Here is a 9,894-nt window from a genome sequence, read left to right on the forward strand (position 1 = left end):
AAACATCCCAAAGGCCTATGTATAACGAGCTGTTTTAATTTGCTTGTAGAGGCTGGAATACCATCTTAGAAAAACCATGTTTCTTTTCTCATCTAGAAACCAATGATTTTTTTTTCTCTTTTGCAAATAGGCAGGATTTGACTAAATGAGGTGTCAAGAGGAAGTTTTTTTCTTGCTTTTGTTAAACATTTTGCCAGAGGGTACGTGTACTTATAAGACACAGAGTGCAATAGCATTCCCCATGGGAATGATCACACTGCAATCTCTTCTTTTCCATTTGTTCCTTTTTTGGGGATTTTGGGCATGCACACACATGTGCCTAGGGTGTCTTTCAAGCCACTGGTCCAGGACTTGAACCTCAGTGTCCAGCGGCCCCAGTAACATGCCACCAGCTGGGCCACGATGCGTGTGTTGAAGTCTGCTTCTGCACTCACAGTCCGTGTCCCTGAACTCACCTTCACATATTTGAATAAGAGTGGCCACAGGAATTCACAGAGATGGAGTGGAAAATGAGATTTGTGGCCAAGTAAGTTTGTAAGCACAGGTTACACAAAGTTCAACACAGGATTTTGACTTAAAACATCTCAGAGTCATTATCATGCCAATATTCCCCACTGAACTGCAAGAGCAGGTTTTGTATTCTGTATTTACTGGTTCCTGCACTGATTTGGCTGCTATGACCCTTCACTAAAGGTGTTAAAGTTGCTTCACTATCAATTTTTTAAAGAGCAGAAGTTGGAAAATGCTGCCTTATCTGAACACAACACTCCTGTCCAGTGACTTCTCTCCACTTCCCATTCCACTTACATATATCCTCAATGAGATTCAAGTCATCTTTTCTAATTTATTTCACGTTTTCTTTTTTTTTTTTTAAGAGAGATTTTTTGCTATAGGGTGCTTGTGCTTGCCTGGAAAGACAGAGAGAGACAAAGCGAGAAATCACCTTCCCCAGGGTTATGGCCACACTGCAATCCCTTCTCCTCCATTCTCCTCTCAGGATTTTGGGCACACGTGTACACATGCTCAGTGTGAGTTTAAGCTTCTGGGTCTGGGACTCAAACCGTGGTTGGTCATGTGGGAGTGCAGTGACTTAACCATTCCATCATTTGTTAGTTCCTATTTCACATTTTTTTCTATGCATATATTTCCTACATTTAATCTCTATTCTCTAAATCCAGATCTTTTTCCTTCTTTTTTTTTAATAGACCATATATTAGTTTATTTTTTATCACCCATCATGCCATGAATTCATAGAGAACAGATTCCAGAAGCTCAGGCTCCTTTCCATTGTTTCTCACAAAGTGTGCTTTTCTAGGTGGAGCAGACTGGCCCTTCAATTGAACCCAGGTACCTTTCTCATTGGCTTCCTTCTTTTTCTGATCATTTTCCTTCACAAGTTTTAGGAAGCTATCTCTGCTCTTAGAATGCTTCATAATGCTCTGGACGCACATCAATTCTCTTGGTGAGAATCTTGCCCTTGTTTTTTGTTTTTTGTTTTTTACAACAATGCCAACAGCATGATGGGTAACATTGTAGACTCTTCCAGTTTTGCCGTGGTAACATCAGTGGGACATTCCTTTTTGCACAGTACCCATTCCCTTGATGTCTACAATATCACCTTTCTTGTAGATTCACATGTATGTTGCCAAAGGAACCACTCCATGTTTACTAAATGGCCAAGAGAACATATATCGTGTGGCTCTCTCTAGAGAACATATATCAGGTGCTTCACCTCCTTCCCTTTGTGTTCGTCATTTTGGTTAATTACTGAAAGGTGGCAGATCCGGCCAAAAGGAGATCTCTTTCTTTCTTAAACAGATAACTATTTGTACTTTCAGTTGAAATTGGGATTTGTTGGGTGGGGTGTTCTGACTAGATTTCTTCCAACTTCAGAACCTAAAGAAGGGTATAGAAGTTTCACTTGAAAATACATGTTGATGCATAATCATCCACAGTTCAGAAGAGTAAAGTCTATCTTTCCCACAATGAAAAATAAATAAAGGTAATGTAATCACAATAAATATTTTAACAAACTTTTTAAACTATTTATAACTGGAAATTATTCTAATATTTATTTGGAAAAATAGTTAAATTTAGAGGATATAAGAAAAAGAGTGGACCTTGGCTAGACAGATGTTTTTAAAGAATTATTTATTTAATTTTATTTCTTATTATTGTTTTTTGAGAATTTGTTATAGGACGTGTATGTTCAATAGAGAGAGACAGAGAGAGAGTGCAAAAGCAAGCTGCCAGGTCCAGGATTTGAAGTCCGGTCAGTCATGTGGGAGTCCAGCGCACCATGGCACCTGCTGGACCCAAGAGAGACATTAAAGTACACTACAAAACTGCAATAATTAAATCAGCATAGTAATCATCTCAAACTGGATACTTTAATTAGTAAAATGATCTAAGTTTTATTATCAGTGTACAAAAAGAGGCTCATGATTGTATGCTAGAAGTTAAAGACCTCTCTGCTCCATCTAATACATAAAATTTTTTATACATTTTTCTTCAGTATTTCTGAGCACTATGATATATAAGTGCATGTACAATTACATGCTAAACTGTAATCTTTCATGGTTAAAAAATACCAAACATTCAGGAGAAAAAGAACTTTTCCAACTTGATAAAGTTCATCTATGGAAAACACACAGTTAACACTTTATGTAAGAGTCCTCTGTAAAATCAGGAGCAAAACAAAGATATTCATCCACACCACTTTGATTTGACATTATACTGGAGGTTTAAGCCAGGGCAAGTAGGCTAGAAATGAAATATCACATCTAGATTGAAAAGAAAGAGGTAAAAATATTCACATATGACATGACTTTATACATGAGAGGTCTTAAAAATGTTTATGGAAAATGCATATTATGGGGTGGGGGGAACTATGTTTCAATTAAAAATTTTTTCACACTGAGCTTCTTTTAATTCCATATCCCATGAACTTAAGGAATCCACCATACCTATTAAACTAATAAATGAGTTCAACATGGTTGTAGGATATAAAATCAATATAGAATAAAAGTATTTCTTTTTTTTGTTTTGTTTAGTTTTGCCAGAAGGCATATGTACTTGCCAGAGAAGGATGGAGAGACAGAGAACAGTAAAAAACACTTCCTAATGGGGTAAAGTCTTGCTGTAACCCCTTCTCCTCCATTTCTCCATTCTATAGAGACTGGGGCATGAATGCACATATATCTGGCTTGTTTTTCAAGTCACCAGGACCAGGATTTAAAATACTCGATTAGCCATGTGGGATCCAGTTCCCTTACCCTCCAGGCCACAGAGCTGGCTCCCCAAAATGTATTTCTATATATCAACAACAAAAAAATCCAGAAATATAATTTTGAAAACAATTCCATTTACAATATAACAAAAGAGTTGTAAGTCTGCACATTGAAAATTACAAAATATTATTGAAAGAAATTAAAGAAGAGCTAAATAAATGGAAAGATATGTTCCTGTGTTAGAAAACTTAATATTGTTAAGGTGATAATACTCTCCAAATTGATTCAACACTATCTGTATGAAAATATCAGATGTCTTCTTTGCAAAAATTAACAAGTCAATTCTAATTTCCATATGAAAATGTAAAGGACCTAGAGTAGACAAAATAGTCTTGAAACAACAGCAGCAATAACAAAGTTGCAGAATTCATAATTCCCAATTTTGAAACTTACTACAAAGTTTTAATAATCAATACAGTGTGCTTCTGATATTAAATTAGACATATAGACAAATGAACTAGAATTAAGAATCTAGAAACAATCTCTCATATTTATATTTAACTGATTTGTATGTTTGGTTATAGGTTAAGCAGTTATAATATGCAACACTGCCTTGCATATTATAACTGCTTAACCTGCCAAGACTAGTCAATGGAAAAAGAATACTTTTTCAACAAATGGTGCGGTGATATTTGGACTGTCACATGCAAAAGAATGAATTTGGATCCCTACCTCACACCATAAACAAAATTATTTCAAAATGGATCAGAGACCAAAATGTAAGAGCTAAAAATGTAAGACTTAGAAGAAAGGGGGGCCCACAGGTGGCATGGTGGTTAGCAGCACTGGACTTTCACATGGCCAACTGCAGTTCAAGTCCTGGACCTGGTGGCTTGCTTTCTCACTTTCCCTCTGTCCGTCTCTGTCTCTGATCAAACTGGAAAATAATAAAGTCAAATAAAGTAATTCTTTAAAAAAAAGAAGAAAGTATATAAGTAATCTTTGTGACCTCAGATTAGGCAATGGTTTTATATCTGACGTCAAGATAACAAGAAAAATAGATAAAGTGGACTTAATAAATATTTTTAAATTTTGTGTTTCAAAGTATAAGTAAATGGAAGGGAGAATATTTGCAGATAATATATCTCATAAGGAACCCTAACACTAACACTAACACAATCTTTAAATCCTAACCCTAACCCTAACACTATCCCTAAACCCTAACCCTAACACTAACACTAACCCTAAACACTAACCCTAACACTATCCCTTAATCATAACCCTAACCCTAACCCTAGCACTATCCTTAAACCCTAACAAAAAAAAAAAAAGAAAAAGAAAAATATATATATATCTCATAAGAAACTTGTAACCAGAACTTAAAAGGACACTTACAACTGAACAATATAAAGAAGAATAGCCTGATTTTAAAAGAGAGAAATTACTTGAATAGAAATGTCTCTAAAGACAGATATGTATGACTAAAAAGACATGAACATATATTAGTTATTAGTCATTTGGGAAATGTGAATCAAAATTACCAGAAGACATTGTTTCATAACCACAAGGATAGATATAACAAGAAAAACAGACAATAACAAGTGTTTCAAAGATATGGATAAATTAGAACATTCTCTCTTTTTTTAAATAATTATTTAATTCCACATGTTATTTTTATTTATTTTTATTTTTTTTATTTGACCAGCAGAGATAAAGAGAAAGGGAAAATGAGAAAGCAACCCTCCAGTCTGGGACTTGAACCACAGTTGGTCATGTGGGAATACAGTATTTTTTGTTTGTTTGTTTGTTTCCAGAGTTTGGCTTTATTTTGCAGTACAGAAATCATTTGGAGCCATTCTGAGACATCATTGAGGAGAGGCTCTGCCAAATCAATACTGCTTTGCAGCTTGGTCCATTGAAGAAACCATGCCTGAGATATAAAAGATGCTTCTACATTTTACCTGCTCTCTGACATTGGTTCCTTTCCCCTGTGTCTTATCAGTTTTATTAGTTTAAAACACTACTGGCTCCTCCAAATGAATCCCTAAGCCTGGAGCTTGGTTACAATTTTATGCCCACATAAACCAAACATGTGGCTATGTTATTTAGGCCCTGCCGTAATACTTGACCTAATAAAAAATATGAAGTTACGAGGAAAACTTAGGAATGCTGTCCCAAATGATATTCAGTTTAGTATTTCACTATCCAAATGGCACACAATTCCTAGGGACCCAGCTCTTGAGCAGCAGAAGCAAATAATTGCAAAAGCTACACTGATGAAAAGATACAAATACTGTATCAATTTCTCCGTATCAGTATCACAATGTTCTCTTTAAAACTGATCATTCACTAGGAAAAAAAGCCAGTTTGGTTAAATTGAACAGAATGTGGTAACCAGCCAGTTTTGAGTAGTCACTCCATGAAAAGTTAATGCATGGTATTAGAAAGATGAAGGTGAAGAATATTTACTGGTAAAGTGCTCTTCATTCTCCATTTTGATTATATAAAAGTAGGTCATACAATGTTGATTTCATACAGTATGCATTATATGCCAATTTTTAAATTTGTCCTAGTTACATAATAACAACTACTGTTAGTCTTGCCCGTAGATATTGTTTTTCTTGCGCTTCGTTTCCTCAAAGTCAAACTCTGATCCTGTCATCCTCTTATAGATGTCTTTAACGTCATCATAGGTTGTCTCAAAATGAGTTGTAGCATCATATGTGTGAGAAATAAAGATCTGGCTTTCTGTCCCCAAATCTTTGGGTACAAGGAGGTCACTGATGCTAACAAATTTCTGTTCAATTGGTCCCAAGAGCTCCAAAGCTGGTCTAATTTCCTTCTCAGGTTCCTTGGTTTCCACAGTTACACCGACTATGGCAATGAACTTCCCTTGTGCTGCCACGTTGTGTGCAAAGGAGATCATGCAAACGTAGACATCCGACTTTCGACTGACTTGGTTCTGTGGAAACACCGACTATGGCAATGAACTTCCCTTGTGCTGCCACGTTGTGTGCAAAGGAGATCATGCAAACGTAGACATCCGACTTTCGACTGACTTGGTTCTGTGGAATGGTAATCTGGCAGGAGTTGGCATCATTGGTATTCTTGATGGGGTGGTTGAGGATGCAGATGACACGGATTACCCACTTTTTCTACCCGATCCTTGACATAGCTGGGGTCACAAATGAGCTGTTTACAGTGAGCAATCTCTCCTTCAGATTGTACACCAATAACTTTTCCATTCTGCACAATGATTTCTTCAATTGGTTTATTGAGCGTGTAGGCACCTCCATAAATAGCACTTAGCCTTGCAAATCCTTGTGGCAGTTCTCCAAGGCCATAGAGTGGATAAAGGCATGGGCTTTTACCATAGCTTGCCAAGGACTCACTGTAAAGTTTAATCCTATTAATGGTTTCACAACATGGTTGATCTAAGTAGTCATCAGTTCAGTAAAATGCAAGAGCATGACCAATAAAATCTATCCCGTCTTAGCCCAAATCAAATTTCTTGTACACATCTCGCATTGAAGTCTTCTTAGAATCAATGCCCTCAAAAGTTCTAGAATCTTTTTCATCAAAGTTGGCAACATACACTAGGAATTTCCTGAAGCGACATTTTTCAAATAGTCCCATTAAGCTAGATGCTAGGGCTTCAGCTTCGGTGGAAGGAACCTTATAGATTGTTCCTCCCTTACAGACAAAGCTCCCTTCGGTCACTTTGAAATCCAGGTAAGGAGTAACCTCTGCATAAAGCAGCATCTTAACCAGCTGACTATTAGCCATAAGGAACTTGGGAATTAAGTCAACGCTCCAGTCTCTTCCTCTCCCCATTGATGCTGGTGGTGCTCCTGGTATTTTAAACTTTTTGTATAAATCTTCCAGTGGTGTTATAGATGCACTTTCTCCTCTGTAATATGGGTTTCGATTCATGTGAAGTACTTTCTTTCCATTCACTGACATTATTATACCTGACAGGATACATTCCAGTCAGGCCGGTGCCCAGCACAATCACGTCGTACTCCTCATTCATGGCGGGGCAGGGCGTGGAGGGAGGACCTGAGAAAGGAGAAGGCACAGGGGCTCTGCGGCCACCTTAAGGAGGTGGAGGGCTTAGGCCTTGCTTGGCCTGAGAGAAGAGGAAAAACAGAAAGAGGTAAAATGGAGCCGAGGAGGAGGTGAAGCAGGGCGCCACCTCAGACAGGAAGAGGAGAGTTGGAATACAGTGCCTTTATCCACCAAGCCACCTGCCAGCCCTGTAACATTCTTGTATTCTCTCACATATCAAGTCTGTATAAAGTCTGTGAACAAGTTCTGCCATGTTTACCTTAAAAACGTATCCAGAATCTGACTACATCTCAAGGCATGGTCCGAGTCGTTTTATCTCTTGCCTTGATTATCAAAATAGCTTCCTAACTAGTTTGCCTCCCCAACCTACATTCTATTCTTGTGTAGAAGCCCTACAGTTTTGCCACAAGAATTTTGTCCTTGAAGATCCCTCTGCCTAAAATAACCTTTTCTGGGTATGTTAAGGTATATTTCTACTCTTCTTCAGGCCTTTCTTAAATGCCTCTTTCTCAGGGAGGATTCTCTGATTATGCTATTTATTTCGTTTGTCTCTCCATTCCTTCCATACTCTTCCCCTCTCCTACTCCCCCCCCTACCCCATCACAGTACTTATCATGTGACATCTTTATTCTATAGATTTACTAGTTAATCGTTGCTTCCCTCTACTGGGAAGCAGGCTCCATGAGGGCAGAGATTTTTGTCTGTTTAGTTATAGTGTTGCAACATTGCCTTGTACATTATAACTCCTTAATAAATATTTATTGTTGAATAAAATATAAATTTAAACAATTTTTTAAAATGTCACTCAGAGTTCATTGTAAAAGCTTTTCTGATACACTTAGGCTTATGGGACTGTCTTTGACCAGACCTAGGATTCTATGTGTCTTTAGTCTCCTTGGGCACCATACTATTAATATATTTCAATTGGCATTTAACTTGGCGTTCTTATATTAGCCAAACTGCTAAGTTTGTACTAATTTGTCTTGTAGCATGCCAGAGATGAGCCAGTTCTTCTGCTCAGATTCTCAATAGGCTGTAATCACAGTTTCAGCTAAAGGTAGAGTCAACTCTGCAGGTTCAGTTGAGGAATGACCCGCTTCCAAGTTTACATGGCCGTTAGCAGATTTCAGTTCCTTATGAACTGTTGAATCAAGGCCTCTGTTCCTAGTTGGCTGGGGGCCAGAGGACATGCTCTATTTCTTAACATGTGGCCCTTTCCAACATGACCAGTTGCTTAACAGAGTTTGTGAGCTGAGAAGAACATAGAGTTGGATAGCAAGATAGATACCACAATCTTGTATTACTTAATGATGGAAATGGCTTCTCTTTATTTTATAATATTCTATTGATTAGAATAAAGTCACAAATACCACCACACTTATGGAGAAGGTATTGTTCAAGGGTATGAATACCAAGAGGTAGTAATTGCAGGCCATTGTTCCATCTGTCCACCACTTATCTAATGGACCATGAGGTCTTTGAGAGCACTCCACTTCATTGGTAACCTTTGAGGAGCTTGAGAAATAGGAGAGGTGCCAGGAGGTTGGGGATAAATATCTTTGCATTTACAAACAGAAGGAGAAATCTGAAAACTGTTTGCTTTAAAGTATGATATCAATCTCTAGAAATGTTTTAGGATAATGTTTAACACTAGTTTTAAGAAACATTTAAAAAGAAAAACAGGGATTATGAAAGCCTGATATAGCTTTATGAAGGGTAAGACTGGCCCATTCTCTTTCACTGATAACGTTTCTAGACTGACAAATCAGAGAAGTGAGGGTGAAACAGTATCTCTTTACTTCAGCAAAATATTTAGTGCAAATACATATAAATATTACAAGGGCATTAGACACATTTTTAACATGTTAAATGATGAGCTCAATGCTTTGAATGTCAATTAAGAGAAAATTTTTTGTGACTTGACACAGAACTTAGTTCCATCTCTGTTTACTCAACAGTTTTACCAATGAGAACATAAAAGGCTTACCCATCAAATTTATGCTGGACACACTGCTGGAATAAAAACAAAATAAATGGAATTCTAAAAACAGGCAAACTCTGACCAGCCAGAAGGATGGGTTGAAAATACTAAGAGAAATTACAAAATGATGTTCCACAGCTGGCTCTGAAATACCAACTGGACAAATACAAGATGGGGGACTCATGGCACAATAGTGACAGTACACAAAACACCACTTCGAGCTTTTAGATGAACGATTTTCGTATTAGTTTAGTGTAATTTCACTAATGTGGTTTTCCAAACTACATTAATAGAAACTATAACAATATAAGGGCACACAGGAAGGAGTGTTCGTATTCATCTGGGGAGGTTGTGAGGAGTCCACAAGGATGTGAGGCTGAAGCACATGAAATTAAGGTAAATAAACATCGTTAGGGTGATGGTGACGAGGCCAGCATAGAGCAGCTACTCCAGGAAGAGGCAATAGCTAAAACGGAGGTGGGAACACAGAAATTTATTTGTGATCTCAGACCATTTTTCTGGCAAACAGATTCAAGGCCATAAAACAGAGAATCAGAAGTTGGAATGGGCCTTGATACAGAGGAAAGAGAGAGTGAAATTAGGGTGGGCATTCCT

At 37.5% G+C, this 9,894-nt stretch overlaps 1 pseudogene; it reads right to left on the reverse strand.

Annotated features, from left to right (window-relative positions):
* Positions 1-5,823: 5,823 nt before the first annotated feature.
* On the reverse strand, positions 5,824-7,278 carry LOC102490812 (rab GDP dissociation inhibitor beta-like; annotated as a pseudogene).
* Between the last annotated feature and the right edge of the window lie 2,616 nt (positions 7,279-9,894).

This window comes from Tupaia chinensis, unplaced genomic scaffold (genome assembly GCF_000334495.1).
Source record: "Tupaia chinensis unplaced genomic scaffold, TupChi_1.0 Scaffold000052_1, whole genome shotgun sequence".
Classification (NCBI taxonomy): Eukaryota; Metazoa; Chordata; class Mammalia; order Scandentia; family Tupaiidae; genus Tupaia; species Tupaia belangeri.